Source organism: Bombina bombina, chromosome 2 (assembly GCF_027579735.1).
Source record: "Bombina bombina isolate aBomBom1 chromosome 2, aBomBom1.pri, whole genome shotgun sequence".
In the NCBI taxonomy this organism is placed as follows: Eukaryota; Metazoa; Chordata; class Amphibia; order Anura; family Bombinatoridae; genus Bombina; species Bombina bombina.
The window spans coordinates 860,420,398-860,439,111 of NC_069500.1; positions in this window are offsets into that span (position 1 = coordinate 860,420,398).

The following is an 18,714-nucleotide window of genomic DNA, read 5'->3' on the forward strand; positions in this document are numbered from 1 at the left end:
AGTGTAGTGTTAGGTTTAATTGTAGATAATTGTAGGTATTTTATTTAATTAATTTATTGATAGTGTAGCGTTAGGTTTAATTGTAACTTAGGTTAGGATTTATTTTACAGGTAATTTTGTAATTATTTTAACTAGGTAGCCATTAAATAGTTATTAACTATTTAATAGCTATTGTACCTGGTTAAAATAATTACAAAGTTGCCTGTAAAATAAATATTAATCCTAAAATAGCTACAATATAATTATAATTTATATTGTAGCTATATTAGGGTTTATTTTACAGGTAAGTATTTAGCTTTAAATAGGAATAATTTATTTAATAAGAGTTAATTTATTTAGTTAGATTTAAATTATATTTAATTTAGGGGGGTGTTAGTGTTAGGGTTAAACTTAGCTTTAGGGGTTAAAAAATTTATTAGAGTAGTGGTGAGGTCCGGTCGGCAGATTAGGGGTTAATACTTGAAGTTAGGTGTCGGCGATGTTAGGGAGGGCAGATTAGGGGTTAATACTATTTATTATAGGGTTATTGAGGCGGGAGTGAGGCGGATTAGGGGTTAATACATTTATTATAGTAGCGGTGAGGTCCGGTCAGCAGATTAGGGGTTAATAATTGTAGGTAGGTGGAGGCGACGTTGTGGGGGGCAGATTAGGGGTTAATAAATATAATATAGGGGTCGGCGGTGTTATGGGCAGCAGATTAGGGGTACATAGGTATAATGTAGGTTGCGGCGGTGTACGGAGCGGCAGATTAGGGGTTAATAATAATATGCAGGGGTCAGCGATAGCGGGGGCGGCAGATTAGGGGTTAATAAGTGTAAGGTTAGGGGTGTTTAGACTCGGGGTACATGTTAGGGTGTTAGGTGCAGACTTAGGAAGTGTTTCCCCATAGGAAACAATGGGGCTGCGTTAGGAGCTTAACGCTGCTTTTTTGCAGGTGTTAGGTTTTTTTTCAGCTCAAACTGCCCCATTGTTTTCTATGGGGGAATCGTGCACGAGCACGTTTTTGAAGCTGGCCGCGTCCGTAAGCACCGCTGGTATTGAGAGTTGCAGTGGCGGTAAATTATGCTCTACGCTCCCTTTTTGGAGCCTAACGCAGCCCTTCTGTGAACTCTAAATACCAGCGGTATTTAAAAGGTGCGGGGGAAAAAAAGCCAGCGTTAGCTACGCGGGTCGTTACCGACAAAACTCTAAATCTAGGCGAAAGTTATTAAATAGCATTCCCTTTCTGTCATGTTTTTTCAATGGTCATACTCTACATTATTCTTTAATTCACTCTTCAAAAAAATTTTGAACAAAGGATAGCAAAAGAATGAAAACCGGAAAAAAAATCACACAAAGGATATCAAGAGAATGAAAACAGTGCCCAAAAAAATCAATATTTGAAAATAATAATCAAATTCACACAAAGGATAGCAAGAGAATGAAAATTGACATGATTTTAAAATGGCATTCAGGTTCAACAGCTGTAATAAATGCAGGAGTATTCTTTGTGCAATTTAATCAATTACTTATGCACAACGCATGAGTATTTATCTAGGACTGAAATCTGAACTCTGATTTTCCGTGTTTACATGGCAGCGTCGTGGAAGCTTAAAAGGTCAGTCATTATATTTTAACTTCAAAAAACATAATAGCACTGTTTTCATTCTGTTGCTTTCCTTTATTAGAAGTAGAATGCCATTTAAAGTAATTTCTATGTATTTTGCGTTGTGCTTGAAAAATACATTGAAATTAATGTAAAATAGCATATCCTAATGTTCGACATTGCATTCTCTTTCTAACTTAGGTTTGGCAATGTTAATACACCACATTGTTCTTAAAATGTTATCTCAAAAACACAGTAATCACTGACCTGTTAAGCCTCCACAAAGCTGCCATCCAAACACAGAAAATCTGAATTATGATTGCAACCATAGAAACCATAGCTCATGTGTTTTGCATAAGTTATTTAGTTAATTGCCCAAACAATACACCTGCATTTATTATAGCTGCTGAACTCACCTGGATGATCTAATTGTAGACATATTCATTTTGACACAACATTGTGCTCTTCAGATGACGCAATAATACAGAAATTTGTTTAATCGTGAAAATTATTCAATCAATTTGCTCGTAAAATGACGCAAGAATAATGAAATTCTGCAAGTCCTTTGTTAGTTAATGTGTGGTGCATCTCTTATTCATTTGCTGAAATCATTCACAGCTGTAGAACTTAGCAGTATTAAAGAAGCTTTCAATCACTTTATTTCATTATTATTTTGAGCATGGACATTCTAAATGCTTTACAGTTTGTCCTGTTCTTAAGGAGACACAGGGAAAGACGGGAGTTGATGGCTGCAGTGCGACAAAGAAGACGCCAGTGGGTGCCAAGGGTGTTCCTGCCTAGGTAAGGATATGTTTGTTCTTTTTGGGATAAGTCTCCTCGCTCCTCTGCGATCCTCCGTGTGTTCTCAAGGAAAAGGAGACAAAATATGCAACATAGTGTAACTCTGTAACCACTTGAAATAAAGTAGTTCTGCTTGTTAACGAGTGATTACTCACATTTGTTGGAGCTTATAACCAAGCTCAGGGAAATGCGCACTCCCACTTTATACTGGTGGGAAAACAGTACTCTCAGGCAAATCTCTTAAAATGAATATTTATTAAAATACATAAAAAGCGTCACAAATGCCCCCAAAACACCTATTACAAAGGGTGAATGAGCAATGCTAAATATAAGATTACTCAAAAGAGCTGATGCAAGTCCTGGATGGAGATGGATGGAAAAGCAGAACCATAACCGCTAAATCCACCACCTCACAATACCAGTAGAGAACGCTCCTCCCCCAGGTGTACAGGCAGATGTAAAGACGCACAAGAGAGTGTCAATTCCGACGTACGTTTCGCTAGATCAGCTTTTTCAAGCTTTTTACATCTGCTTGTACACCTGGGGGAGGAGCGTTCTCTACTGGTATTGTGAGGTGGTGGATTTAGCGGTTAAGGTTCTGCTTTTCCATCCATCTCCATCCAGGACTTGCATCGGCTCTTTTGAGTAATCTTATATTTAGCATTGCTCATTCACCCTTTGTAATAGGTGTTTTGGGGGCATTTGTGATGCTTTTTATGTATTTTAATAAATATTCGTTTTAAGAGATTTGCCTGAGAGCACTGTTTTCCCACCAGTATAAAATGGGAGTGCGCATTTCCCTGAGCTTGTTTATAAGCTCCAACAAATGTGAGTAATCACTCGTTAACAAGCAGAACTACTTTATTTCAAGTGGTTACAGAGTTACACTATGTTGCATATTTTGTCTCCTTTTCCTTGAGAACACATGGAGGATCCCAGAGGAGCAAGGAGACTTATCCCAAAAAGAACAAACATATCCTTACATATGAACTTTTATTTTTTTATGGTTCACTTTCGTATTCGATTATCACATTTATTTCACTTATTTTTTTCTATTGTGATATTTGGTATATTTATTGTATGTTCCTGCCTAGGGTTGGTCTCCATGCCCTCAGTGACTGTAGATCAGTAGATTTTGACTAAATAGGGCCTATGTCGAAATCAAGGACTCTCTCGAGGCACTCACTGTAAAAACTAGGGCAATCCCTGGGATGGTGAAATTACTATTGGTCCTCTATTTCTTGGCAACTGGATCATTCCAGGCTGTGGCAGGTCTAGGCATAGGTATGAGCCAGGCAACCTTCTCGCGTCATCTGAAGGTTGTCCTGAATGCCTTGCACCAACGCCTAGTCCATCATGTCCATTTCCCCAATACACCTGAGGAGTGGCATGCTGTCAAGCCATAGATTGCACGCATGTATTGGTGTAGCCTCCCAAGGGTACAGAGAAGCTATACCGGGACAGGAAGCACAACCACTCTCTGAATATCCAGGTCATCTGCAACGCCAGGTTGAGGATCATGAGCGTACGCTCTGGACTCCCCGGCTGCAACCACGATTCCTTCATCCTCCGGAATTCGGCCATCTACAAACGCTTTCAGGAGGGACAAATGCCAGAGGGAATCCTGATAGGTAAATATCTTGTATATACTCCAACATATGTATATGATATATTTGATTATTTCTGATTGCTAATGTCAATGATCTATTTTATTACGCAGGTGATTCTGGATATTCGTGTCTTCCGTGGCAGTTCACACCCATCCACAACCCCAACGGAGTGGAAGAGGTGCGCTATAACGCGGCACACATCGCCACCAGATCGGTGATTGAGCACACCTGTGGCGTATTGAAGAGTCATTTCCGCTGCTTGGACATCTCTGGTGGGGTTCTTCAGTACGCTCCCTCCAAAGTCTCCTTAATTTTTTTGATTTGCTGTATGTTGCACAACATTGCCCTAACAATCCCTGATACAGATCTGGAGAGCTTGGATAACCATGACTATGGGGAACATCTAGCTCCATTAGAGGAGAATGATGCTAGGGGATTCCAAGCTCAAGCAGACTATATTCAGGCAGGTTTTGGGCAAGAATGTTGACAGTGCAACATACAGTATTTATTTTATTCATTTTAACTTTACAGTATAATTTTTAATCCAAAGGATTATATATTTTGGATTATGTTTTTGCAAAATTTGTCATTTAAATATCGACAAAATGATATTATATATCATCGTCTTTCCATTGATTAAAAGTGGTTAATTTTGTCAATCTTGCAATTGTTCAATGTAAAGTTTATGAAAAACAGATGTTCAATAAAATATCTTCAAATAAATATTTTTTTGGCTGTACACTTGACTCTGTTTTTATTTTTAAAGTTATAGCAATAACATTTTTAAAAATGTGTTTACCTTCTATCTATTGGCATTAAGCCTCATAATGCTGCTTTTTCACTACCGCTGCTGTCTTGCAGGTTTAGGGGCACCGCACACTTTTTTGGCCTTAACGCAAATTAACTTACGCAATTTGCATAAAGTCTTTTTTCAATGGGTCTTCCTTTGCGCCGGTATTACGAGTCTGCCTGGGAAGCCAAAAAGTGAGTGATACACCCTATACCGCCAAGATTAGTAATGCAATCTAAAGTCAGTAGTTAAGAGTTTTATGCTACAACGCCGTAACATAAAACTCATAACTAAAGTGCTAAAAAGTACACTAAAACCCATAAACTATCTATTAACCCCTAAACCGAGGCCCTCCCGCATCGCAAACACTAAAATAAAATTATTAACCCCTAATATGCCGCTCCGGACATCGCCGCCACTGTAATAAACATATTAACCCCTAAACCACCGCACTCCCGCCTCGCAAACACTAGTTAAATATTATTAACCTCTAATCTGCTGCCCCTAACATCGCTGTCACCTACCTACATTTATTAACCCCTAATCTGCTGCCCCCAATATCTCTGCCACTATACTAAATCTTTTAACCCCTAAACCTAAGTCTAACCCTAGCCCTTACACCCCCTAACAAATATAATTAAAAGAAATCTAAATAAAACCTACTATTAATAACTAAATAATTCCTATTTAAAACTAAATACTGACCTGTAAAATAAACCCTAAGCTAGCTACAACATAACTAATAGTTACATTGTAGCTAGCTTATTTCACTGGCAAGTTTGTATTTATTTTAACTAGGTAGAATAGTTACTAAATAGTTATTAACTATTTACTAACTACCTAGCTAAAATAAATACAAATTTACCTGTAAATTAAAACCTAACCTGAGTTACACTAACACCTAATATTACACTACAATTAAATATATTACCTAAATTAAATACAATTACCTAAATTACAAAAAAAACAAACACAAAATTACACAAAATGAAAAAAGAAATTATCAGATATTTAAATCAGCCAATAGGATTGAGCTTGCATTCTATTGGCTGATTGGAACAGAATGCAAGCTCAATTCTATTGGCTGATTGCATCAGCAAATAGGATTTTTTCACATTTAATTCCGATTCGCTGATAGAATTCTATCAGCCAATCGGAATTCAAGGGGCGCCATCTTGGATGACGTCATTTAAAGGAACATTCATTCAGCAAGAAGACGTTGATTGAAGAGGATGCTCCGTGCCGGATGTCTTGAAGATGGAGCCGCTCCACGCTGGATGGATGAAGATAGAAGATGCCGTCTGGATGAAGACTTCGGCCGCTTGGATGAAGACTTCTGCAGGCTTTGATGAGGACTTCTGCCGCTTCGTTGAGGATGGATGTCGGGTCTTCAAAACTATAAGTGGATCTTTGGGGATTAGTGTTAGGCATTTTTAAGGGTTTATTGGGTGGGTTTTATTTTTAGATTAGGGGTTTGGGTAATTGAAAAAGAGCTAAATGCCCTTTTAAAGGCAATGCCCATCCAAATGCCCTTTTCATGGCAATGGGGAGCTTAGGTTTTTTTAGTTAGTATTTTATTTGGGGGGTTGGTTGTGTGGGTGGTGGGTTTTACTGTTGGGGGGTGTTTGTATTGTTTTTTTTACAGGTAAAAGAGCTGATTTCTTTGGGGCAATGCCCCGCAAAAGGCCCTTTTAAGGGCTATTGGTAGTTTAGTTTAGCCTAGGGGTTTTTTTTATTTTGGGGGGGCTTTTTTATTTTGATACGGCTATTAGATTAGGTATAATTAGTTTAAATATCTGATAATGTCTTTTTTTATTTTGTGCAATTTAGTGTTTGTTTTTTTCCGTAATTTAGGTAATTGTATGTAATTTAGGTAATTTATTTAATTGTAGTGTAAGGTTAGGTTTTATTGTAAGGCAGGTCAGGTTTTATTTTACAGGTAAATTTGTATTTATTTTAGCTAGGTAGTTAGTAACATAGTAACATAGTAGATAAGGTTGAAAAAAGACTGAAGTCCATCGAGTTCAACCTATATAGTAAATAGTTAATAACTATTTAGTAACTATTCTACCTAGTTAAAATAAATACAAACTTGCCTGTAAAATAAAAATAAAACCTAAGCTTGCTACAATGTAACTATTAGTTATATTGTAGCTATCTTAGGGTTTATTTTATAGGTAAGTATTTAGTTTTAAATATGAATTATTTAGTTATTAATAGTATGTTTCATTTAGATTTCTTTTAATTATATTTAAGTTAGGGGGTGTTAGGGTTAGACTTAGGTTTAGGGGTTAATACATTTAGTATAGTGGTGACGACGTTGGGGGTGGCAGATTAGGGGTTAATAAATGTAGATAGGTGGCGGCGATGTTAGGGGCGGCAGATTAGGGGGTTAATAATATTTAACTAGTGTTTGCGAGGCAGGAGTACGGCTGTTTAGGGGTTAATATGTTTATTATAGTGGCGGCGATGTCCAGAGTGGCAGATTAGGGGTTAATAAGTATAATGTAGGTGTCGGCAATGTCGGGGTCGGCAGATTAGGGGTTAATAAGTGTAAGATTAGGGGTGTTTAGACTCGGGGTTCATGTTAGGGTGTTAGGTGTAAACATAAAATGTGTTTCCCCATAGGAATCAATGGGGCTGCATTAATGAGCTTTACGCTGCTTTATTGCAGGTGTTAGGCTTTATTTCAGCCGGCTCTCCCCATTGATGTCTATGGGGAAATCTTGCACAACCATGTACAACCAGCTCACCGCTGACTTAAGCAGCCCTGGTATTGGAGAGCGGTATGGAGCTCAATTGTGCTCTACGCTCACTTCTTGCCTCTTAACGCCGGGTTTATGAAAACCTGTAATACCAGCGCTGTAGGTAAGTGAGCGGTGACAATAACATGCAAGTTAGCACCGCACCCCTCATAATGCAAAACTTGTTATATAGCTGTATGTTTTTTCAAACTGCCCCCTTATTTAATTTCTTTAGACAGACTTGCATTTTAGCCACTCACTGTTAACTTCAGGGTAACTTAATGTGCATGAGCTCAATGTTATCTATATGAAACACATTAACTAATGACCTCTTGTGGTCTAAATTATTTCTGAATAGAGTCTTCAATGTCTAATAAATTTGCATGTGAACTTCCTAGTCTTAGCTTACAACTAAGAATACAAAAAGAACAAATCAAATTTTAAAAATAAAATTTATTTTATAAAATTAAATTTTACATTTTAAAAATATTTTTTTTTCTACATTTTCATTTAAAAAAAATGAAATTTTCACCCATTTTAAAAATGGAATTCATTAGATGGCTATCATTTGTTGAAGTAGCAGCAATGCACTACAGGTTTAGAAATGAATACATGTGTATCTCTCTCTCTCTTTCTTGCACTCTCTCTTTTGAAATATATTTTTTTTAACATTTCTACAAATAGAAGGTTTAATTAACTGTTCAGCCTTCACTTCTTCACAGTTTGTTGGATTGAGAGCTTACATTGTTTGGCAGTTTTAGGGGGACACGAGGTACCCGTGCTTGTAACATTTTTCAAAATGTGTTAACTAACCCTTTAATTATTGATTTTCATCTTAGTTGAGAGATTGTGATTGAGTTATGTACTTGCTTTGTGTAGTACTTTAAAAATGTCTTGATGAATTTTGAATATTGTACGCGTTTCTCGGCCCTCCTGGCCGTTTCATCAGGCATATTAACAACATAAAAAACTCGGCTTTTTATTGCCGCCACTACCAAACAGTTTCTGGGGCCCTCCCCTTTCTCATTAAGTGTATACAAACGAGCCTATCATTGTAATACTTTTAGAAACAAGTGCTAACTCGATGGAGTATAAAAATATTGGAATACACATTGCTTTCTAACAGACACAGTGATCTTTAATAGCGAATTGCAACAGTGTGCATTCTATAACAGTAGTAATTTGATGTTGATACATTCCTTTGTATCGAAAATCGGCAATTTAGAAACAAAAACTCGTCCCTTTGATAGGTGGAACAAGGGACCAATCACAAGGTTCTATACTCGGTGAAAGTTAACACACCCCTATCTGTTGTTTTTGTATCGGAGCAATGCAATCGCCATTCAGTCTATCCAGTTAATCATCATGATGTGAGTTTTGCGTCTTAACATGGTTTAAAGGTATAGAAGTTACATTAACCCTTTATGTTATCGACTGATTTTTGTAGTGAGACGCAAATCCCAAACTGATAAATTGGATTGCCAGATCATTAGAGTTAATAATGGATCAATACCAGAGCACATAATGATAAAAAATCAATAAAGATTTGTTTAGTGTCTATAGGACTATAGGTGGGCTATTATAAGATATTAGAATATCATGTTGTCACTTTATTTACTCGGCTATGAGGAGGTATAATATGACTATATATTTCTTATGATCGTGCATGAATTGTTTCGCACTGTTAGTTATACTGACCCTAGTATATAATGATTATTGGCCCCCAATCCGCCTATTACTAGCCGTCATGCGAGAATATAAGTGCATATACAGTAAATGCAAAATAATTATTGGGGGATATATATAGGGCACCCAAATGTGCCCATTACTGGCTATCAAGTGAAGCTATTACTGACCTTCATGTAAAGTTATAGGTGCAAGTAAAATGAATGTTAATTCATGTAAAATGATTATTAAAGGGACTTGGTTGACTCAAATGTGCCTATTAGTGACTATCAAGTGAAGGTATAAGGACATGCGTGCATAAATCACATTTATCATGTGTTCAATAATAATGGTGCATACTATGCTAGGGGTGTGTGCTTGAAGGATCACTATTCCTTCTGTGGTCTGAAGAGAAGTGAGTGCGTGTTGCTAGTGCAGATTACCCCATATCAGTGATGGGTGAGTGATGTGGTCAAATGGAATTGGTCATATTCGGAAACATTAATAATAATGTGAATTATAGTGATTATAATTAAGTGATAATGTATGATAGAATAAATAAGTGATATCCTAGTGTCTATCTACAGACATGTTATATAATGCAGGTGGAGGCATGTGTGGTGTTGTATGGGTGGGTGAAACTCCCATTGGAGAAGAATTTCTACTAAACTGGTTGTGTACACAGAGGCAAATCTCTAACTAAAAGGCGGCAGAGTCTATTACTTCATTAAGGCCATTGGGAAAAAGGGAGCCAAATCTGAAAATCCAATAGGTCTCCCTTTGGCGGAGTTTAGTGTATCTATTGTATCTGTGGGAGCTGGGAATGCTTTCAAGAGGTGTTATAGTGAAAGGACAAGATTCTCCATTATGTTCATGGACATAGTGCCTGGATACACTATGTTTCATGGATTTTTTCTTAATGTTTCGATTATGTTCGCTCCATCTCGTGCGGACATTTCGAATTGTACGCCCCAAATACTGCTGTCCACATCTGCATGACAGGACATAGATTACATATGATGAACTGCATGTCAGATACTCATTAATGGTAAAAATTTCCCCAGTGGCATGTGATTTGATTGTTTTGGTTTTATGTGTAATTTGTTTACACATATGACACCTGATTTTACCACATTTAAATACTCCTTTTCTATTGGTATTGTTTTGTGTATGTTTTACTCTGGCTTTCTTGGAAATAACTATCTTGCTGGGGGCTAAAGTTTGTTTGATGGTGGGAGCTCTTTTGTAGATCACATTTGGTGTATTTTGTAGATCTTTTTTCAAAATGGGGTCTTTTAATAGAATAGGCCAGTGTTTTTGCAGCACTTTTTTTATACGTTTTGCATTAGAATTAAATTGTGTAACAAAGCAGGGTTGTTGAAGTATTTCTATAGTGTCATTATTAGATTTTCTTGTTTTTTTAGTGCAAAGAATACTTGATCGATCTAAGTGATATGCTTTCTCATATCCGGTCATGATAATATCTCTAGGATAACCCTTTTCTTCAAATCTCTGGATAAGGATTTTTGATTGTTCACAAAATTTATCTAGTGAGCTGCAGTTTCTTCTAATTCTGCAGAATTGGCTGTATGGTATACTTTTTTTCCATTGATGATAATGATTACTATTGTAATGGAGGAAATTATTACAGTCCACAGTTTTGAAATATGTGGATGTGGCTATATTATGTTCAGTATCCCATGTTAAATTAAGGTCAAGGAATTCGATAGATTCTCGTTGGATCTTGGAAGTGAATTGAATGCCCATAGAATTATTATTAAGATATGTACAGAATAAACTAGCCTCCTCTACCGTGCCCTTAAAAATAAAAATCAAATCATCTATATAACGGCCATAGAACACCAGGCTTGCCCCCCAGTTGGAGTTGTAAATATATTTCTCCTCAAAAAATCCCATGAAGAGATTCGCAAAGCTGGGGGCAAACCTGGTGCCCATGGCCGTTCCCTTAATCTGCAAAAAAAAATCATCTAAAAATTGAAAATAATTGTGTTTGAGTATAAAGTCAATGAGTGTCAGAATATATTCTTTTTGAATATTAGGCATATAAATATCAGTATCTAAGTAATACTTAGTGGTGTAGATACCTAGTTCATGAGATATATTAGAGTATAGGGCGCTGACGTCAGCTGTTATCCACAACGAACCTGCCTCTTGTTTGAAATCTTTAATTTTGAATAGTAAATCAGTCGTGTCACGGATGAATGAAGGCAAATTATGAACATGCTTTTGTAAGAAATTATCAATGTATTGAGATAACCTGTCTGTAATGCTATTGATACCCGCAATTATGGGACGACCAGGTGGTTTGAAGCGATCTTTGTGTATCTTTGGAAGATGGTAATAGTAAGGGGTAGATGGATGGGTAGGGGTAAGAAACTTACGCTCTTTGGTGTTAAGGATCCCCTTACTACTACCATCCTCCAAAAGACACACCAGTTTTTCCAAAAATACAGATGTGGGATCAGTGTCTAATTTCCTGTAATATTCATTGTTAAGGAGTATGTTATGGGCCTCACTGACATAGTCATTATAGTCCTGTAGAACAATCCCACCCCCCTTATCCGCCTGCCTTATTACCAGGTGGGGGTCGTTAGCCAGGGATCTTAATGCTTTTTCTTCATTAGGCCATAATCTCATTTGTTTATTTAGTTTACTGGGAAGTTTGTTAAAATCTTCCATTACCATTTGTTGGAAAAGATCTATGTATGTGACATCATCCTTGGGGGGGTTAAAGTTGGATGGTGGTGCTAGTGTCGTATGAATATACCCTTCCAATAGATCTTCCATCAATAGATCTGGTTCAGCATAGATGGTCTTTGTCTGGCTATTCATAGAATGGGTGATGATGGGCATACCCTCCACATTCCTTTTTCTGAGATTTTTTATGGAAAAGTATCTCTGTAGAGATAACTTCCTAGTGTACTTGTTTAAATCAACAAATAAGTCAAATAATTTGTGGGGGTTTGGTGGGCAATAAGACAGGCCCCTACCCAAAATTCTGATCTCGTCATTAGTTAAACTATGTGTGGATAAGTTGAAAATACCTTTGGCTAGTTTTTGTAATTGCTTTTTTTGTGTGGTGTTGCCTCTCCCTCGTCTTCCCCGTTTGGGTAAGGCCTTTTCTTTTGTTGTTGTTGTTGATGTTGTCCATTTGCATAATGTTGTTGTACCTGTGGTGTATTCTGATGTGATGGTGGAGATGGTGTTTTGGGATTGCCTACATTCCTCCTCCATAGAGGGGCTAAGTTGGGTACCCCTAAAAAATTACTTTTGGATGTGGAGGGAGTCTCTACCCTTTGGTAGCCATTTTGACCCTGGTCATTGGGTGTGTTTGGTGAATTACTATTTTGATAGTCATCACACTGATATCTATGTCCCCCAGACCCATTCTGGAGGGATTCAAATCGATTGTAAACAGGAATATGGTTGGGGTTCTGATAGTCATGGGATTGGGAGTGATTATTTCTATTTTTATTTCTATTATGTTGATAATTCTGTTGATAGTGTTGTTTGTTTTGATAGTTCCTATTATTAGTCTTATGTTCTTCCCAGTGACGTATTTGTGCTGATACTGGTGTATTTCTGTAATTATGGGATGGTTGTGCTGGGTGTGTATTTTTGGGGTTTTTGTTTTTATATGTTACTCTATTCCATCCATCATTGTTCTCTGTAGGAACTACTATTTTTTTGTTGTATGTATATACTATGCCTTCTGCATAGTCCTCCTCATCCCTTTTGAATTTTCCGTTTTTAATTCTAATAATGTCATTCTGGTATTCATCCACCATTTTGATGGTTTCTATATTTAATCGATTATATTCGGAATGATCTTTCATAGGCTCCAATTCTTTTTGGATTGCTTCTATTTCTTTCTCTAATGTCTCAACTAGACTCTGTCTATGTGCAATTAGTAAATCTATAAGTTTAAAAGAGCATTCATCCAATATTTCATACCATTTGTTAGTGAGTTCTTGGTCGTTTTTAAAAGAGCAATGTTTAAACAATCTAAGTCCTCTAGGGATTTGCTTTTTTTCTTTGTATTTTTTTAAACAATCCAGGTCCCACCAGTGTCTCTGTTCATTTTTTAAGAGATCACCCAATTTATTAAACATGGTGTCTATACTTTTAATTACTAGGGGGCCTGGACTGTCCCCTTCAGCATTGGATGGAGGGTTGAAAGAATTCCTCCTATTATTTCTCTCCAGTGCTGAAAGCATGATGGTACTAAATATGTATTGAGCCTATATGACTTGATACTTATAGGCGTCTGGTCAGTAGTGACCCCCCTAGTTCTCCCGTGTATTGATAAACAGGGTACTGTATAAATAAAAAAGTAGTGAATGTTAGTCCAGCTGCACCTCTGTGTAAAGCTAAAAAAATGTGAGCTGAAAAGTAGATAGATGACCTAGGTCACCAGAGGGCGCTCTTTATGCATAACGTATAAAATAATACTAATGATAATAAATAAATTAACGGAAGGTAACCTCAATAGAAAATGTCAAAATCACAATTCGATAACCAAATACAATGTATAATTACAATTATTTATAATTACAATTATTTATAATGAAAAGTGGAACCTCATTAAATGGCGTTGGGTTAAATGTCCATGATAGGTGAATGTTGGGTGTATGCTCCTTGGAATCCTGGCAGTCCCAATATGTCTCAAAATTAGGCACACTTTCTCACGGCTGCACTCTCCAAAACGATCCTGGATTGGAAAACGTGTTTGCTGAAAGGTAGTGAGACAAAAGAAGAGAGGCGCACCAATGTGTGTATCAATCGTTACAATTCTGCATGAGCTCCAAGTATTGTATGCACAGGGTACTCACACTTTGACATAGCACACCAGTGTGCTTGTGGAAGCGGGCTGGTACTTAGAGCTGACCAGCTGGCTCTCTCCGGCTCCTTGCTGGATACGGCGGCTTTCCTGTGTGTTGGGCTGTCTGGTAGTGGTGTGCTTGTATTAAAACTCCAGGTTCAAATGTTTTAAAACCTTTTATTATACAAAGTTCACAAGCACAAATTTAAAAAGATACAGATTAAAATATTGCTACGCGTTTCTCGGCCCTCCTGGCCGTTTCATCAGGCATATTAACAACATAAAAAACTCGGCTTTTTATTGCCGCCACTACCAAACAGTTTCTGGGGCCCTCCCCTTTCTCATTAAGTGTATACAAACGAGCCTATCATTGTAATACTTTTAGAAACAAGTGCTAACTCGATGGAGTATAAAAATATTGGAATACACATTGCTTTCTAACAGACACAGTGATCTTTAATAGCGAATTGCAACAGTGTGCATTCTATAACAGTAGTAATTTGATGTTGATACATTCCTTTGTATCGAAAATCGGCAATTTAGAAACAAAAACTCGTCCCTTTGATAGGTGGAACAAGGGACCAATCACAAGGTTCTATACTCGGTGAAAGTTAACACACCCCTATCTGTTGTTTTTGTATCGGAGCAATGCAATCGCCATTCAGTCTATCCAGTTAATCATCATGATGTGAGTTTTGCGTCTTAACATGGTTTAAAGGTATAGAAGTTACATTAACCCTTTATGTTATCGACTGATTTTTGTAGTGAGACGCAAATCCCAAACTGATAAATTGGATTGCCAGATCATTAGAGTTAATAATGGATCAATACCAGAGCACATAATGATAAAAAATCAATAAAGATTTGTTTAGTGTCTATAGGACTATAGGTGGGCTATTATAAGATATTAGAATATCATGTTGTCACTTTATTTACTCGGCTATGAGGAGGTATAATATGACTATATATTTCTTATGATCGTGCATGAATTGTTTCGCACTGTTAGTTATACTGACCCTAGTATATAATGATTATTGGCCCCCAATCCGCCTATTACTAGCCGTCATGCGAGAATATAAGTGCATATACAGTAAATGCAAAATAATTATTGGGGGATATATATAGGGCACCCAAATACTGTCCGTGCTTAAAGGGACATTCAACACCCAATTTTGTTTTGATAAAAGATGTGTAATTCTTTTTATTACACATTCCCCAGTTTAGCATTACCAACAATGTTATATTGATATACGTTTAACCTCTGTGATTAACTTTTATATAAGCATATTCTGACAACCCCCTGATAAAATGACATTTAATTAATTAACTATTGACTTTCATTTTAGCAAATTAAAATAAAATAAAAACTTTTATAATATTTTTTTAAAAATATACTTTATTTGTAAATATTTTATATTATTACTATTAAATGTTGGATCTGAGTTTTACATTTCTTTGTTGATGTTCAGTGTCCCTTTATTTAAAAAGGTCATATATAAATGAAATATGATAATGAATACATTTACCCAATTTTAATACATTTTAAATTACTTGACTATCACATGGTAATTATGACTCATTAAATTAAAATTATGGATGCATTTAACCTTTACTAGAAGAGATTTGTTTAGGCCAAAGTCAAGACTATATAATTTCTTTTTTTTAAATTTTAATTAAAAACATATATGTCGTAGATTCAACCTTTAAGAAGCGGATAAAAGTATATCTTACACATGCATTGTATTTGATCATCAATCATTTGTAACATTTGTATTATGTAAATAAAGTAATAACAAACAAACCCATTTATTAATCTTCAAATTATTTTTATTCATAATTTGTTTTCACTCCAAATTCCAAATTTTAGAAAATAAAAATACATACATAAAAAAAAAAAAAGAAAAATATTTTGCTATTTTTGGTGATGGACACAGGGGGGGAGATCTCTCCCTTGTTCCCCTTCTCCCAAACATTAAAAACAATTCTCTATTAAAATTTTGATTGTCTTCGTCTGCCCTCTCCAGATGCTAGAGTTCTCCCTGCTCTACAGCTGCCCTAGCCCTATCTACATCTAATATCTCCCTATCAAAATTTATTCTATCACTATCCCTCTGCCTTTCGTAAAAAATCTATCCCTCTCTAATTCTAATCTTGCACTATCCCTTATCCATTTATATTAAAATATTTTCCTCTCTAAATCTATTCTACCTGATTCTATTCTCAACCTTTCCCTCTCTAAATCTAATCTTTCCCTACATACTATCATGCCCCTCTCTAATATCTGCCCCTGTTGCTCAACAGATAATCTTAATGCCCCATGCAACTCATGGTGATCATCCCAGTACTGCCTGGCCAGATGTAACATGTGACAAACTGCCTCATCATCATTGATGGGAGGCAGTTCGGGGCCAGGATCAGCACGGCCATGAGCTGCTGGGGCATGAGCAACAGGTGCAGGAGGGGCACTAGGGTCCAGAGCAGCTGGGTCTTCTGGGGCAGGAGGGGCAGCACAGATGAGAGCCTCCATATCCGATGTCCCCTGGGAGATTCCCTGCTCCTGGGATTCTGGTAATTGGGTCTCTCCCAGGGACTCCTCCTCCACAATGGCTCTCATCTGATGAACACAACCGTCTATCTCCTCCGAAACATTATGTGCATGTTCCATATATAAAGAAATTGGAATAAAAAAATTAGAATCCCATGTAATTAAAGGCATATAAAAGTAAACAGATAGCTTCCATGATTCCTATTGTGATTATCAATTTAAAACACTGTATTTTAACATGAACAATTCTGATAGTTAATGTTATCTTAAAGGGATACTCCATCAAAGTTTGTAATACAAATAAATGTGTCTCACCTTTTTTAAAAAGATATTTAATTGTTGCTATAAAAATGTTTTAACAAAAGTGCTTATTATAAAAGCTATATCATTTTCAAAAGTGTTTTTAAGTATTCACTGTGAACCAGCATTTCCCACACAGCACTTTTTTTTTTATTTCCATTTTGAAACTGTTTTTATACTGTTTCTTAATTGATAATGATAAAAGCCGCACAGGTGCTGTGAGAAGCTTGAGTATTGACAATGTTGTTGCGCAGAGAATATCGTATTCTGAGCCACATGGATGTGCATGTAAAAACATAAATTATTAAAATTAATATTTAGATTTTAGCTGAGATAGATAAATCTATCTATCTATCAATCTATCTATCTATGCGATAATGCTGATATTTGTATAGGTTAAAGCAATATTCTATTCAAAATAGATGGGGAAATGATTGTGATAGATCATGACATTTGAATGAACTTTATAAATAAATCAATTAACATTTTTCTCTGTTAATATTCAGCTAGATTACGAGTTTTGCGTTATGAGGTGAAAAAGCATCGTTATGCTTCATAATGCTGCTTTTTCCCACACACCTTTTTGGCCGTCACGCAACGTCAGTACCGGCACTTTTAAAAAAGTCCTTTTAAATGGGGACTCCCATAGTGCCGGTATTACGAGTTTGCCTGGGAGGCCAAAAAGTGAGCGGTACACTTTAAAACCACAAGATCTGTACCACCATTTAAAGTCAGTAGTTATGAGTTTTACTTTACAAAGCTGTAGCATAAAACTCATAACTAAAGTGTTACAAAGTACACTAACACCCATAAACTACCTATTAACCCCTAAACCGAGACCCTCCCGCATGGCAAACACTAATATACAATTATTAACCCCTAATCTTCCGCTCTGGACATCGCCGCCACTTAAAAAATGTATTAACCCCTATTCCGCCGCTCCCCAACATCGTTGTTACTATAATAAACCTATTAACCCCTAAACCGCTGCCCTCCCACATCGCAAACACTATTTAAAGATTATTAACCCCTAATCTGCCATCCGCTGTCGAAGAGGACTTCTGCCCGCTTGATGAAGACTTCTGCTGCCTGGATGAGGATGGATGTCCGGTCTTCGAAAACTGGATCGTCGGGGGTTAGTGTTAGGTTTTTTAAGGGTTTATTGGGTGGGTTTTATTTTTAGTTTAGGGTTTGGGCACCGTAAAAGAGCTAAATGCCCTTTTAAGGGCAGTGCCCATCCAAATGCCATTTTCAGGGCAATGTTTAGCTTATGTTTATTTAGATAGAATTTTATTATGGGGGTTTGGTTGTGTGGATGGTGGGGTTTTACTGTTGGGGGGTTGTTTGTATATTTTTTTACAGGTAAAAGAGCTGATTTCTTTGGGGCAATGCCCCACAAAAAGACCCTTTTAAGGGACATAGGGAGTTTAGTGTAGGTTAGATTTTTTTTTTATTTTGGGGGGGGCTTTTTTATTTGATAGGGCTATTAGATTAGGAGTAATTTTGTTTTTATTTTTGATAATTTCGTTTTTTATTTTGTTTAATTTAGTGGGGTTTTTTTGTAATTTAGATAATTGTATTTTATTAATTTATTTTATTTTATTGTAATAGGATTTTTCCTACCTTAATTCCGATTGGCTGATAGAATCCTATCTTCTGCCCGGTCTGGATGTCCCTCTTCTGGCTGGATCGGATAAGACTTCTGCCCCTCTGAGGACCACTTGTGCCCAGCTGGGTGAAGACATCTCAAGGTAGGGTGATCTTCAGGGGGTTAGTGTTAGGTTTTATTAAGGGGGATTGGATGGTTTTAGAGTAGGGTTGGTGGGTTTTA